The sequence below is a fragment of the Brassica napus genome, chromosome C2 (assembly GCF_020379485.1).
Source record: "Brassica napus cultivar Da-Ae chromosome C2, Da-Ae, whole genome shotgun sequence".
Taxonomy (NCBI): domain Eukaryota; kingdom Viridiplantae; phylum Streptophyta; class Magnoliopsida; order Brassicales; family Brassicaceae; genus Brassica; species Brassica napus.
Window position 1 is genome coordinate 9,065,624 of NC_063445.1, and position 17,276 is coordinate 9,082,899.

Genomic DNA, 17,276 nt, shown 5'->3' on the forward strand with positions numbered 1-17,276 from the left:
ATTATTTTGATTTAAATTATTATTTTAGTCATAAAACATGTCTTTGAATTATGTTTTGGCTACGTAATTTTCCACCGATCGAAACTAAAATAAAAAAAAGTTTTAGTAAAACAAATTAAACCGAACATTTAACATCCATTGACACAAATCGTTCATGTGAGGGGGTTCCTCCGCTGCTGCATTTGGTAGTTAACCAGTAATAAGTATCCCGCAAATACACCAATTTCTAACCGCAGAACCAGTCGTACAAATCTCTTAAAACCGTTAGAAACCGCAACCATCCATATCCGTAAATTCCCGCAACCGCAGCCGCTGCGTTTGAACCAATCATGCCCTGAGTAAAATATGGAAATATAATTAATGTAATTATATTAATGAAATTACTAAAATGACACTATATTATTTTTTATATTGATATCTATGTTTCCAAACACTACTCATTTATACTGCTATCCATGTTTGCAAACAGTATCAAAAGGTACTTCAGTTTTAATAATATAGACAAGAGATTGATCCGCGCATCCGCACGGGTATTGGTTCTTACATTTATATACATTGATATTTGTTTTTCATAATTAGTGTTATATATTTTAGATGGATCGTAATATAACTAATTGTATTCAAAAACCTTGACCGAATCTGGTAATATGATTATTGTTGTTATAAATATCCGAACCTATTTCAGATACATTTATTATTTTGATATTTTTAGGTTTCCATACATTAGAAATCAGAACCGAACTCATCCAAACTCATAATGACCCAACTCAAAACCCACACATAAATTTATAATATTTAAGTGAGGCCTAATTAAAAAAAATGATACACGAAAAGAACAATTCGTACCTTAATGGACAACTAATGTTCATGCCTAACTGATTTTATAAACTAATAAAAATGACAATTTCTATGTGTTTGGCTAACTTAAATGAAATAGAAAGAATTTTTTTTATTTAGTAAAATAATTATATAGAGTGAAAGTTAAGTGACAATAAATGTAATAAATTTTTATTATTTTGATTTAAGTTATTATTTTATTCATAAAATATTTCTTTGAATAATATTTTTGGCTACGTAATTTTCACCGATTGAAACTAAAATAAATAAAAATGTTTTAGTCAAACAACTAAACGTTTAACCATATGCAAAACCCAGTTTTTTTACATTTTTTATTGTATAATTGGCACAAAGTTAATGTTGATTAACTAATAAATAAAAATCTGCACTATTATTATTATGGTAATATAATTAATGATGTGATTTATTGTTAAAGTAATGTAATTAATAAAATTGTTAAACTGAGTAAAATATGAAAAACAATTAATGTAATTATATTAATAAAATTACTAAAATGATACTAAATATATTTCTTTTTTATACTGATGCTATCTTTTTAAACGTTTCTCATTTATACTGATATCCATACTTTTGGGTTGCCTGCTTGATAGGTTTATGCTTTTTGATCGTCTTTGTTTTACTCACTGATGTAGCTTCTAATTTTATCTTCATGGTAAGATTTGCAACTGCCCGTAAAACAAATCGATCTGGGTAAGGACCACTCGGAATTTAGGGTTTGAATCGCATAGCTTCTCTACTACTCACAGAGGGAATTCTTTCTGCAAGACATCGAGGTTCCTTGCCTCACAAGCTTGGATTAGGTTTTGTCTTGAGGCACAGCTACGGAAAGTTAGCAAAGTTAAGAAAACTTGAGGGATTTAATTGAACTTTTCTTGTTCACAAACCATAACGAGAGCCACCACCTCAAGTTTGAGTAATAGAATAACCGTTTGCCGTAAAAAAAAAAAAAACCTTAACGAGAGCCTCAAGTATTGCCAAGCGTTATCGGCTTTAGGATTCATCGCAAGGGCACGAACATAATAAGGGATTGATTCTTTGTACATCCCCTGTCACACAATAGCATAATACAATATTTAAGTAAGAAAATCATTAAACATCAGATATTTGCTTGTAACACAAGGAAATAAATAAACAAGAACCCTATCCTGGTTTGCATAACTGATTCCCATATTTGCCAAAGCACGAACATAATTAGGTTTCAAATCTAGCGCCTGCCGGTAACAAAACAGTCAAGACAGTAACAGAGACAATGGAAACTTAGGCAAGTTTTCTGATTAAACAGTTTATACCTGTTGATAAGCAGATATGGCATCAGCACTCTGGACACTATTGGCTTGTTGCACCAAGCTTATTCCAAAGCGAATAATCCTTTGGTTTTAATTTTAAAGCTGTTTGGAAGGAAGTAAGGGATCGAAATGACCAAAATTTTCATTAAATAGATAAATATACACTTATACCCCTAGGGTTAAGTAATCCAAACTTTAGTGTTTAGAGTTGAGGAGTGGGGATTTGGAATTGAGATTTAAAAGTTTATAAAATAAAAAATAAATATTAAAAATTTGAAAATAAAAAATTTAAAAATAGTTTCAAAAAGTATTTTCTAATTACAAAAAGAAAATTTGAAAAAAAAAATTCAAAAAAAAAAATAATAAAAAAAGTTCGGATTTGAAAACATAGAATCTAAAACTATTTTTTATTTTTTTCTATTTTTTCTATTTTTTATTTTTTTTATTTTATTATTTTATTTTTTATCTTTTTTTTTATTATTTTTTTTATTTTTTTTTATATATCTAAGATCTTTTTACCTATTAAATAAAAAAAAATAGGTCATTTTCCTCGGTCTATTTTTGTGATCAAATGGTCTATTTACTGGAAGTAATTGCTCTATCGAATTCCCTTGACAGGTTGTACAGAACGCCTAACACTATATGCACATCAGCGTCCTCAGGATTCATCTAAGAAGCTTCAGTGAATAATCTAGCAATCTGGTTTATACATGGACAAGGAACAGTGTCTATGAGATGAGATTCACCTACCGAGAATTTACAAGAGGAAGGGCACGGCACTTACATCAGCATGGTATAGGGAATCAGCAAGCTCTGGAGGAGCGATTGTTCCATACTTGGGGTGACTCCGCAACCATCCGTATAAATACTTCAAGGCAGTTGCTTGCTCCAACTCTGTATTATTTACAGAGGACAAATAAATAGTCACATATTTAATTCCAAAAACAAACACATATTGCTAGATTTTCAGGCACTGACCGCTGGTATGGCTCACACCAAGAGCAAGAAGCACCTCTAGATTAGAGGGATCGGCCTCCTGTGCCCGCATCATTGCAGCTATTGCCTGCATCCACTATATTAAAAGATTTTTTTAGTAATCTCTTCTGGTTTTTATCAAGTCATGGGGTAATTAATGATTAATCTGAGTAACCTGTTGATCATCATCGTTCTCAGCGTGTGTGACCCCAAGTAACCTCCAGCCTTCAGCATTCTCAGGGTTTTTTCATAACCTCGGCTTCTAGGGCAAGCGCTGCTTCACTGTTGGGGGTGGATCTTGATCCTCTAGCAAGGCCCATAAGACAAGGAACTAGGTCCATTTGGTTATAAAACCCTAGATATATCTTTGTATAAATAAGGGGACACCTCTCTTTAGCAAATGATCTTTTTTTCTCCATTTTAGACTTAGAACACTTCTTACAAAGTGGTTTATGGATTACTAGATTTATTTATACTTGTAATCCTACATATAATACAATCTTAAATCAATAAACTCTTTTGATGTTCATTTCTCATTTGATTCTTTTAAGATTTCTCTTAAACCTCAAGAATCTAAGCTTTTATTTTTAGATTCTTTATTTGATTGATTCCAACAAACATCACAAAGATAAACACCATTTTTGGATCAAACATTCACTAAGAAGTCCTTTGCGGAACAATTCGAGCCCTTCTTTCATAGGTTCAGGGTGACCCACGTAAGGATTCATGTCAGAGAAGACGTAGACACCACTAGCATGTTTTTCAGAATTTCTTTCCGTGAGAAACCTAAAGAGGCAGAGATTTTTATTAGATGGACTTGAAATTCAAAAATGTCTATTGGTTAAACATTGTTCATGTCTCCATAGATAAAATGAAACATTAAGGAACCAGACAATATTGCACAGGAAAGAAATAGCAAAGGAGTTTAAACGATGAAGGAATAGAAATGAAATTTACTTGGTTCTGAAAATTTGTGAACACACAAAGCACAATGAAAAAAAAAAGAAGTTATGATAGATCAGTTAAATAATCATGGACTTACTCATCATAAGCATTCCCCCATGCATCAGCTGAACTCCCACCCACGGGCCCTTCAGCAAATTCATCTACCCAGTCATCAACATTCAACTTCGAAAACTCATTAACCCATTTGTCCTCAGCCGATTCTTGCTGTCCTTTTCCAGAAGCAAACTCATCAGCCCACTGTTCTGGTCCATGTGAAAGCTACATACAACAAAATCAAAAACTTGTCACTAAACATGTCAGAGACTTTATAATCAGTAAGTATAAGGGACCATTTCACTGAGAAAATACACACAGTGAAAGCTATGCTGACGCCTTTCCACTGTGGAGGCATTTCTAAGACAGAAAATGCAGGAGAGCCACTACAACAGCTAAACCTATCACCAGAAGCTTCAATTGCGAAATAATGGCTATTCGAGAAAGGCATAACAGTAAATCAATCTGCACTAGCATGCTATCAGTACCCTGAAGCGAAAACATACTTTAATAACCAGTACATACTTGCTCATTTGCAAATTGATTAGCCCAACTTGGTGGCCCCAGATACTGCTGCTCATATTCAGTAGCCCATTCCCCAGAGGCTGGTCCTGGCTTCATCTCATTCTCATCAATAATGAGTTCACCACGATATTTTGACAATTATTATTTTTCATTTCTCTTGAGCAACTTAGGCAAATTTTAAGCTCATCTTTGAAACAAATTGGAGAAATCTTGAATTCTGCATTCACCAATCAATTTGCCAAGCTTTTAGATAAATCTCAAGAGAACAGCTCAGCATAACATCTTTAAATGGAAAAGAAAACCTTGTGATAAAAAAGATTCGGAGATCTTCAAATTCTATTTTATAAACCAACACAATGTGCAGTGAAAATTCTCTGCAATAGAGAAAAGGGGTTAGAACAGCCTAGAAAAAGAAATGTGGTCCAACAGTGCAATTTACTGCGAACTTTCTTTACTAAAACTACGATCAAAGGCTGTTTATTATTGGTACGTAACACCAACCTGAAATATAGGATTGCCATCCTGAGACAGTGTATGTGCAAGCTTACGAGTCTGCTCCATTGCAGCTAAATGTTGCATGTCCATACTTCTCATTTGGTTTGACATCAATTGAGATTGACCCTTCGACAAAATCACAGAAAACTCGCAATAGATTCAGGCTATTGAATGATATAACTCCACAGGGTTTAGAACATATTTTATAGCTGGATTTGACCCTACAACCCCCTACAACCCAAGTTGAAGGCATACAAGACAATGAGTCAGCTACAGAAAACTATCAGACAACGAGCAAACCTGAGAATTGATAAACTCCTCTCCCCTATCGGGAAAAAAAATGCCGGGCCATTATGCTACTACGATCACGTATGCATTGTTTGTCACTTTGTGACAATCCCAGCACAGGGACAGGTGCTGGACGAAAGGGAATGCCACCACAACAAACGAATGCAGAAAGTTTGACAAGACTCTCTGTGGGGGTCCTGCAACGGGTAAAAAATAGTTCAAACAAGCACAAGAGAACACCTCACACTGACATATATGCAATAAACAAAGACCGGCCTATTACTTAATATACACGAAACCACCATCTGGGGAAAACTGAAGGAACGCATGGTGAAGAAGTTGCTTCAACTATGACTGAGCTGCTTAGTTCATGTAGCTATACTATTCAATGTTCTAAAAATCGCGGTTAGAGGTCTGATAGAGGATTATTGTTTATACGGGTGCCTAGGCCTATTTTTTTGAACGCCTAGACCGATTTAAAAGAAAATCGGGTCGAAAAAAAATCTTTTTATTCATATCCGATTTGCCGACCAGGCTGTCTAAACCGATCTTTAGAACACTGATACTATTTAGCACCTACACTGCTTTTCTTCCAACAATTTTTTTTTTGTTTACTTTGTGATTGAAGATGTTACCATTGATTCAACATCAAAACCCCATTATCTATCCATTTGGTACTGCCACTAGATCACACAGACACAAACCTTCAAATGTGGGCTCATACATAGCACTACAAGAAAACAGCGGTATTCTGACGGACATTCCGACGGAAAATGAAATCCTCGGAATATACCGAGCAATTTTTGAGGAAATTCCGAGGAAACACAAAATTGGGGTTCCTCGGAATATACCGACGGAATTCCGAGGAAACCTCAGTCCGTCGGAATATTCCGAGGAAATTCCGAGGAACAATGTGTTCCTCGGAAAAAACCGATGAATTCCGAGGAAATATTATAGCCGTTGGAGAGCCGTTGGGGGATTTTACAAAATTCCGAGGAAATTCCGACGAACTAGCATTTTCCGTCGGAATTCCGTCGGAATTTCCTCGATATGTCGGCAGGATTTAATCTATATATACAAGCACTCCTCTTCCTCTTCATTCACTCCATATCTTCATCCTCCCTCTTACTCTATTTACACACGAATTTGATTCATAAAAAATATGTCTTCTTCAAATTATTTTCGTTCTTGGATCGATCGACCTCATTTGGATCCGAACACGAGATTGCTTACGGAAGAATACCAACGAGGTATAACCGAATTCATGGGGTTAGTTCACCGACAACCGGAAGCAAAAACAGGTATGTTAAGATGTCCTTGCTCTAATTGTAAAAATAGAAAGGTTATTAAAGAGTGGGATGTTTGGACTCATCTATATTTGAGTGGGTTTACACGAAGTTACAAAATTTGGTATCATCATGGGGAAACTGATTATGAACATGGTAGTACTAGCGAACCTCAGCCAGCGGTTAGATTAGAAGAACCAATTAGAACGGATGTAGATTATGGTGTAGGTACTGAGCAGATGGTAAATGATCATTTTAGAGGGGAAGATTTACCCAATGCAGAAGCTAGGAGATTTTATGATATGTTGGATGCTGGAAAGCAACCATTGTACGAAGGTTGCAGAGATGGTCATTCAGCTTTATCATCTGCTACAAGATTGATGGGCATTAAAACAGATTATAATTTGGCTGAAGACTGTGTGGATGCGATTGCTGATTTTGTAAAAGGTATTCTACCCGAGGATAATGTAGCTCCTGGTTCATACTACGAGGTTCAGAAACTCGTAGCTGGTCTTGGTTTATCGTATCAGGTAATAGATGTATGCAGCGACAACTGCATGATTTATTGGAGGGCGGATGAACAGCGGGTTACATGCAAATTTTGTGGAAAGCCTCGTTATAAAGATACGAGTGGAAGAGTTCCAGTGCCATATAAAAGGATGTGGTATTTACCTTTGACGGAAAGGTTGCAGAGGTTGTATCTGTCTGAACGCACAGCGCAACCAATGAGATGGCATGCGGAGCACTCAACAGATGGTGAGATCAGACATCCTTCAGATGCAAAAGCGTGGAAGCATTTCCAATCAAAGTATCCCGACTTTGCGTATGAGAGAAGAAATGTCTACCTTGGATTATGTACTGATGGTTTCAGTCCGTTTGGCAAGAGTGGAAGACAGTATTCTCTATGGCCCGTCATTCTTACACCATACAACCTCCCCCCAAACTTGTGCTTGCGACGAGAGTTTTTGTTTCTCTCGATTCTCGTTCCCGGACCAGAGCATCCTAAGAGATCACTTGATGTGTTTCTTCAGCCACTAATATATGAGTTGCAACAACTATGGGCTCAAGGTGCTGAAACATACGATGTTTCGTGTAAAGAAAACTTTCAAATGCGGGCAGTACTAATGTGGACAATAAGTGATTTTCCAGCATATGGTATGTTGTCTGGATGGACAACGCATGGAAGGCTATCATGTCCATATTGTCAAGATAACACTGATGCTTTCCAACTAAAACACGGAAGGAAAACGTGTTGGTTTGACTGTCACAGGAGATTCCTACCACCTGATCATCCATATCGTAGGAGTAGGAATTTGTTTACGAAGAACAAGAGGGTGTTTGACAGTCCACCTCCGGAAATTTGTGGGAAAGATTTGAAGATACAACTAAGAGATTTTGGTGCAGAAAGGACGCCAGAAGTCGGTGGACATGAGCGTTTTCCGGTAGATGCTGTTGGAGAACTACATAACTGGCACAAAAAAAGTATTTTCTGGGATCTGCCATACTGGGAGGATCATCTGCTAAGGCATAATTTAGATGTCATGCATATTGAGAAGAACTTTTTTGACAATCTCATGAACACGATCCTTAATGTTCAAGGTAAAACAAAGGATAATTTGAAGTCAAGACTGGATTTAGTCGATATATGTGCTCGTTCAGAACTTCATGTTGATGAAAATGGTAGGGCTCCTTTTCCCATATACCGACTTGATGCAGCGGGAAAAGATGCGTTCTTTGATTGGATTTCAAACGATGTGGAATTTCCAGACGGTTACGCATCAAATTTGCGTAACTGTATCGACAGAAAGGAAGGAAAGTTTACTGGCTTGAAAAGCCACGATTGCCATGTAATGATGCAGCGCCTCCTTCCGTTCGCCTTCAAGGAACTATTACCACGAAATGTTCATGAAGCAATTGCAGGGATAAGTGGTTTCTTCCGCGATTTATGCACGAGATCAGTGACTCTTGAAGGTATTGAAAATTTGAAGACTAACATAGCCGTGATTCAGTGCAACCTTGAGAAGATATTTCCTCCCTCATTTTTTGATGTTATGGAGCATCTTGTTATTCACCTGGCAAGAGAATTGGAACTTGGTGGTCCTGTGCAGTATAGATGGATGTATCTGTATGAGCGGTATATGTTCCATTTGAAGAAGATGGTGAAAAATTTAAGTAGGGTGGAAGGTTCTATAGTCGCACAGATGATCAATGAAGAAACTTCAAACTTTGCCGAGTACTACTTTCCAGCAGAAGTTCAGACCAAAAACAGAAGACCTGCTCGGCATGATGATAGAGGCGAACGGGCAACATATCATGTTACGGTTCCAGACATTTTCACAGATGTTGGACGACTTAGCGGAAAACCAAAGGACCGTCGACTTACTGAGCAGGAGCGCAGTCATTTGCAAACATATTTGCTCACCAACTGCGAAGACGTTCTTCAATATGAGAGGTAAATAAATGAGCTTACAAATTTTTATTTTAACAAGTTGAAATTTAAATCTTAATTAATTACATTATTGTCATCATATACAGGATTTTCATGGCAGAAAAGCGGTTCGAGTATAGATACGCCACAGAGGACGAACTAGAAGAAATGAAGCAGAGAGAATTTAGTGGATGGATGTTTACTTATGTGAGTGCTTTAAACAAATTAAAATATATTTTATCACATATTTATACTAATTCACATTTATTGATATAATATATATATATGTGCTATTAATAGGTGTCTGCTGGTTTGGCCAGAGGTGAAACATTTGACGATTGGATACGTGAGATGGTCGTTGGACCAAACTTTGTTGTGAAGTCATATCCGAGATTTTGTACTCGAGGATATGCATTCACAACTCAGAAGAGGAGACGTTCGAGTACGACTTATGATGCTGGCGTTTGTTCTGCATCAGGAGATGATGTATACTACGGACACATACATGAGATTTTGGAAATTAAGTATTTGGGCATGGTTGGATTGCGCTGTACTGTTTTCTATTGTGATTGGCACGACAACACCCCAGATCGAGGTGTGAGAACAGATGCATTTGGTGTTACATCAGTAAATTCGAGGCGAAAGCTGCAATATTATGATCCTTTCATTCTTGCTTCTCAGGCCGATCAGGTAATTAAATGTTAATTATTCAGAATGATTCATCATCATGTGTATTAATTTATAATTTTTCTAAATGTTACAGGTTTGTTATATCAAGTACCCCCGGGTAAGGAACAGAGATGATCCATGGGTTACTGTTACAAGACTCAACCCGAGAGGCCGAGTTCAGGGAAGTTCTGAGCTGGAAGACCCACTACAACCAAGCACATCCGGCAACTTAAGTGCAGCAGAAGATTTAGCTGGAGTTGGCCTTGTAGTCGATTTAACCGACTTTGGAGAGGAAGCCGTCGTTCACGTAGAGGATGAACCAGTGATTGGAGAGTTTCACCAAGATCCAGATTCAGATTCATCTGGTGATGATGACTCGGAAACAGACTACCATTGAACTTATTTATTTTTTTTTTAAAGAAATACCGAGGAAATTCCGAGGAACACTTGATATAACCTCTTTCCTCGGATAATAGTTATTTGGTTTATCTAGCAAGGCAAAGCTGAATACGAATTAAAAACTACTCAGAACACAACCAAATAAAACGAAGAAACCATGTAAAAGAAATACGAACTCATAATTAAGAAACCCAAAAAAAAACTCAGTTCAAAATTAACAGAAAATAAGACCATAAAACGTTAGAATAGAAAAGAAAATAAAATAGCCGGTGATAGCTCCTACTCCTCGTCTCCTGCTCCAGATGTTCCTGCATCGTTGGGTCTCTTGGACCTCTTTCTTACCCTGTGTGTACCACTCGAACCCGAACCAGAGGTGGATGGAGAGTTGTCCCGATGAACTACATCATCCTTTTGGCAACGACACGGCCTGATACGTGAAATGGCAGCCCAGATCTTGTGTAGCATGTCGTTGTTTGTCTTTATGCTCTGATCTCTCCAATGTTGTTGCTGGCGCGAAGTGGCGTTCGGTGGAAGCTCTTGCAGCTTGTACTGGCTGGAGTCTGATGGGAGTAGCTGATGGGGTTGTGAATCATCTGGAATGGCTTGTGCAGCCTCATCTTCTCCTTCTTCATCAACCACGCCCTTGCCTTTGGTCTGATATTTTGGCGTGAAGAAGGATGGCTTGTCTACTAGTGCGGTAGCAGGGGGTAGGAACTCAACTGCAGCCTCTGAAAGTAGAGAAGTGAGACCGATCTGAGGTAGGTGGCAGTAGAGTGTTTTCTTCGCTCGGTCCTGGAATACGTAGACGTAAGGACCATCCCGATGGATCCTCGAGTGGGGACCAGCTATGAACTCCTTACTTACTAGAGAAATGACATCCAGGTAGTTCCAAGCAATGTTGTTCGATCTGTCCAGTGCTACCTCCTGGTTCTTGCAGTCTACACCCACATGTCTAAGGATCCGAGTAATCACTGCACCAAATCCACATGCATTGCTCTTTTTTTTGGTTACTTTCCCCTTGTATCCTGCTAAGTTTGCGGCCAGCACCGCTCCCATGTTGAAGGCAGTAGCAGGTGGGAATGTAGAGTTTCCAAATGCCGGTAGCAAATGCCTCACACCTTGGTACAGGAGGCACAACTCCCATTGCGTGACTGATGCGGCTGTGGTTGTCCCGTATAGCAATGAGCCAATGAGGCGTGTGGCATATCTCAGTACTGGGCTCCGGATAAGTGACTCCTTTGCCTGAGAAGATCTATAAACCCCTGTGCCAATCGTTTCCCAGAAGTTCAACAGCTCTGAAGTCCAATAAAGACCAGATGTCCTCTCCCCTGCACTCAATCCAAATAGTCTGCAGAGGTCTGTGAAAGATACCTCATAGTATACTTTCTGCACTACGAATGCCAGAAAACCTTCCTGATGGCTATCATCGGGACGGGTGACGTATGCGGATGCTATGAACTGGCGTACCAACTCCGGATAAGTGGGTTCGTTGAGGTTGCATAGTTGGCCTAGACCCATGTTCTGGAACAGTCCTTCAATGTCTGCTTGGATTCCCAATATTGTCATCGTCTCAGGACATGCTAGTTGTGTAGCCGGAACGGCTACCTTCTTCATGTTGTTGTAGTGGGTGGTATCAGACTTATCCCACTTCTTTGGCCTTTGCTTCTCTCGCTGAGACGAACCCTCTTCTTGTGTGTTCTTCTTTGCTGACATTTTCGTGCGCTTCATTCTCTACAAAATAGAATCATTGCTCTCAACATGGTTATAATCAATTAAGAACTCAAAGCAACATGAAAATGAAAAGCGAAATCGAGTTGTGATAAAAAAAAACCAAATTGAAAAAAATTCTCAATCCCTAAATCATCTCAAATCCTGTTCCAAACTCGTTGATCACAGACAATTGTGTTCTATTCCATGTTTAAACATCTGTTTCATGCATATTTGATCAAGGAATCAACACGGAAATAAGAAATTCACAAAACCCAAAAAATTGCTCAAGAACACGATTTCAGAATGTGGAGATTCGCGGAGTATACCTGTCTTAGGGTGAAGACGAGTGTAGGAATCAGGTAGAGCTCGAAAAATCAAGTGGAATGGAGCCCAAAATTGTTCAAATCGGATGATTATAGAGAGAGAAAGGGGGGGGGCGAATTATAGGGGAAATCGGAGGGGATGAGAGTTCTAAGGTTTAGATCCAGAAAAGGTCGGGTTTTGCCTTATAATTCTGTTTTCCGAACACGCATCGATCGATGCGTTTTTGTTCTATAACGCATCGATCGATCACAATCTTACGGCCCGGTCCATCTTTGTAATCGATCGATTTGTTTTTGTTCAGAAACGCATCGATCGATGCGTTTTTAAAAAAACATACAAGATTTTCCGAGGACATTCCGAGGAAAAATTGAGATTCTCGATCGATCGATGGGATACTCTCATCGATCGATCACAATCTTACGGCCCGGTCCATCTTTGTAATCGATCGATTTGTTTTTGTTCTATAACGCATCGATCGATGCGTTTTAAAAAAAACATACAAGATTTTCCGAGGACATTCCGAGGAACAATTGAGATTCTCGATCGATCGATGGGATACTCTCATCGATCGATCACAATCTTACGGCCCGGTCCATCTTTGTAATCGATCGATTTGTTTTTGTTCAAAAACGCATCGATCGATGCGTTTTTAAAAAAACATACAAGATTTTCCGAGGACATTCCGAGGAACAATTGAGATTCTCGATCGATCGATGGGATTCTCTCATCGATCGATCACAATCTTACGGCCCGGTCCATCTTTGTAATCGATCGATTTGTTTTTGTTCAAAAACGCATCGATCGATGCGTTTTTTAAAAAAAATTACGTTTTGAAACCCCAAACACTAGTTCCTCGGAATTTCCTCGGAATATTCCGAGGATATTCCGAGGAAGAAGAGGGTTTCCTCGGAGTTCCCTCGGAATAATCCGAGGAAATTCCGAGGAAATAGGGTTTTTAAACTGAAAACAACGTTTTGCCGTTTGAATAACACCTATATAACCCTTATTAAGTGTCTTACGTTCATTATGAAGTCAAAAATTTGTTCCTTACCGTATAATTAACACTTTTCCGATTGTATGAACGAAATCTCGCAACATAAGACAAACACTTATACCTTTTAATGAACGGTAAAGGGAATACTTTCAATTAGTTTTGAAATTTTTTATTTCATGGTTTATGCTCATCTATACAAAGAATCCTCAATGGTATGCATTACAATTGTATAAGAAATGAAATACGGCAAAAAAAATTGATGTTTTGAAACCCCAAACACTAGTTCCTCGGTATTTCCTCGGAATATTCCGAGGAAATTCCGACGGATATTTTACTATCCGTCGGAATTTCCTCGGAATATTTTCATTTTACCGGGCAAATATTTCGCGAAAATTGAAATTAGAATTCCGACGGAATTCCGACGGATAATATCCGTCGGACCCTAGGTTTTATAACCACGAGCCACTTCTTCTTCCCCATTTCTTTCTTCTTCCTCTGCGCAAATCCTCTCTTCTCTCCGGCGATTTCCCCCTGAAATCCGACGATATCTCCGGCGATCTCCCTCTTCTCTTACACAAATCATGTAAGGACCCTATCCCACTCTCTTAGGTTCTATTTGTTAGGTTTTTGTGTGGTTTTGATAGATTTTTTTAGGGTGATTGGTTAGGATTGTGATTTGGTTGTATAATAGGTTTAGAATTGTGATTTGGTTGAATGATTTGTTTTGTTGAATTGATTTAGAATTTTTGTATAATTTTTTTTTTCTATTTATAAAATCGATTTTTGTATATAAAATCGATTTTTGTATTTTACAAAACGATTTTTCTATATAAATTCGATTTTTTGGACTTTACAAAAAAAAAATTTCTATATAAATTCAATTTTTTGGATTTTACAAAACATTTTAAATATCTATAAAACTTTTTTTGTGATTAAAAACTATTATTTGGGATTTAAAAATATTTTTAATATATATATATTATTAAAACTATTTTTTTGTAATTATTAAACTATTTTTATTTATTACAACTATTTTTTGTTTATTAGAATTATTTTTATATATTTATTAAAAATTTTAAATATATATAAATCTTTTTTTGTGATTAAATATATTTTTTAAATTTACAGGTCTCATGATGATCAGACCCGGCCTCGACAGCGTCGTGGTCGTGGTGGTACGGGGAGCCAGTCTCGGGATTCCAGCCATTTTCAGGATTCCCCTTCGCCCCACAGCTCCAACCATACATCTCCCTCTGCTGCACCCGCTCCTGCTCCTCTCGCTCCCGCTGCTGCATCTGCTCCTGTTCATCCGGGTCCTCCGGGAGTGATGCGTGTTGCGGAGTTGGTTCAACAGCCCGGTCGTGACCATCTTCCGTATCTCACTCCGTATCCACATGGACGGGGTCAAACATGGTAATTAAACATTTTTTTTTCTTTAAATTTGGATTCATTATTAACCGTTTGTTCTTTTACTAAGGTTCAACCGATCCGGGAACGGGATCAGCGCATGGATCAACCGTATGATGTACTCGGCCCTCGACAGTGGACATCCGACTTTCACTCACTTCCCAACCGACAAGCAGGTTCTGTGGTTTCGTCAGTTTGCGGTAAGTATTCTAATTTTTTACTTATATTTTTAATCTTTAATATAAATTTTCTACTAATTGTGTTTTTTTTCAGCAAGAGTTCAACTGGAATTCCGATGAGACGCTCTTTATCTATCACCACTTCGTCCATAAAGTAATGGACAACTATGGGAAGCAGATCCACGAGTGGAAGAAGAAGTGGGAAATCAATAAGGTTCGATTTAATTTATTAAACCATTTTTTAATTTATTAAACTATTTTTTAATTTATTAAATTTTTCTTTTTTTTTTATTAAAAGGTCCCAAAGTCGATGAACGACACGGTCTGGAAGGAGTTGTGTGCGCATTGGGATAAGGAAGAGACGAAAGAAACTTCTTCCACCAACTCCACCAACCGCAAGAGCGACCGTAAAGGGAAGGGCATCTACAAGCATAACTTGGGTGCTCAATCTATTGCCACTCTCGGAGATCGCATGGTAAGTTCAACCGCTTTTTTTTCAATTATTTGAGTTTCAGAATTTAAATTTATTGTGCATTTCTTCTAATTTCAAATGTTTCTTTAATTTATGTTTTTTTCAAGGCGGAAGAAAATGATGGCGAGCCGGTTGATGATCTCGCCCTAATGAGGAGGGCGTATACCAACAAGAAGACCGGCCAGATTGATGACGGTCTTGTGAGGGACGTGGTCGACCTGGTCCAAACTCAGGTGGTAGACGAAGTGTCTCAGCTTCAAACCGAGGATGACGCTTCGACGGCTTCGACCAACTTGTCCCGGTTTCGAATCAACGAAATCGTTGAATCCGTAAGTTCTTTGTTTTTAAAAGTTCAATTCATTTATTTCTTGGTTTAAATTTCTAAATTTGGCTTTTTTCTATTCAGTCGGTTCCAAAGAAGAAGGGACGTTTGGTCGGTTTGGGTCGTCGCACCCGGTCGGTTCCCCCTTCTTCTGCACCACCGCCCTTCGTTGATCCAGAAGTACTTACGGCCCAGTTGAAGGACAAAGATGATCGTATATCTTTGTTAGAGACCCAGATGGCGGCTCAACAGGCGGGCTATGAGGCACAGAGGAGGCTGAACCAGCAAATGATGGAGATGATGCAGAGGATGTACCCGAACGAGGTGTTCCCGGACGTGCCAGACCCGTAGTTTTTTTTTTTCCACAAACTCGGAATGTTTTATTTTTATTTGTGAAACTTTGAATATTAATTAATATGATTTCAATTTTACTTTTAATTTCATATTTTCGAATTTAAATTTCAGAAATTTTATTTTTTTAAAAAAATTAATATTTTTTACATTCCGAGGAAATTAATTATATTTTTCACTTGATCGATCGATGCGTTTTTGTTCAAAAACGCATCGATCGATGCGTTTTTTAAAAAACGTTCGGGCTATACCGAGGGACAGGTTCCTCTGTTTATTCTGAGGAACTTTTCCCTCGGTATATTCCGAGGGAGCCGTCCCTCGGAAAATTCCGAGGAACTGGTCCCTCGGTATATACCGAGGGAAAAGTTCCTCGGAATAAACCGAGGAAAATGTCCGTCGGTATACTCCTATCGATCGATGAACTTCCGAGGAATTATACCGACGAAGTTCTCCCTCGGTATATTTCGAGGACATTTCCGACAAACTAGTGATCCTCGGAATTTCCTCGGAAATTTATTTCCTCGGAATTCCGACGGAAAATTCCGAGGGATTTCCGAGGAAAAAATAAATTCCGAGGAATTATTTCCGACGACGTGTTTCGTCGGTATGTCGTCGGAATAACGATATTCCGACGAAATTCCGACGATTTTTTCCCTCAGAATCCTTGATGTTTTCTTGTAGTGTAGGTCCCATTGGAGGCATAGTAGGTCCATCACGCTGCACTTCGTCCCAAGCTGCACCGAGACCATTCTGATCTAACTCAGACCCTGGAAGTGACCTATATTCAGAGTAAAACTGTGGCCCGGGACCTGAAGGAGTAGCATTAGGTATCTCCTTCAGCCTTTCCTGCTCAGCAAATTAGAATCATAAAATTGTGATTATGATACCAAGTCCAGGTTACGCATGCTTTTAAGCGATTCGAGTCGAACCTGAGTTTTGGAAGAGGAGCCAAGTAGGGCGTTGGTGAGAGCTCCGAGAAGAGGAAGAAGAAGAGCCGGGAATCGGGCAGGCGGCTCCGCCGTTGTGTTAGTTAGTTAGTTAGTTATTGTTTCTTTGTTCTCTGATATTGTTGATCATCTCCTCCAAAATTCCAATCTATAGTTCTCTCGTGGCTGTTATGTTTGGCCACAGCTTCGTAAAAACGATTTACTATCTGGTTTTTTATATCCCCTATATATTAATCGAGAAACATTACGAAAGTTATAAACTCAAGTTTGTATTAATTAAAAAAGAATCTTGCTCAAGTGTCACTTAATTAGAATGTCAATTTTGCTTACGTGGCGATTTGAGAATCAATTGAGAATTTTGT

The 17,276-nt window shown here is 38.3% G+C and overlaps 1 pseudogene; it reads right to left on the reverse strand.

The window, feature by feature from the left end:
* Window positions 1-1,442: 1,442 nt before the first annotated feature.
* LOC106429164 lies at window positions 1,443-16,993 on the reverse strand (annotated as a pseudogene).
* Window positions 16,994-17,276: the final 283 nt, after the last annotated feature.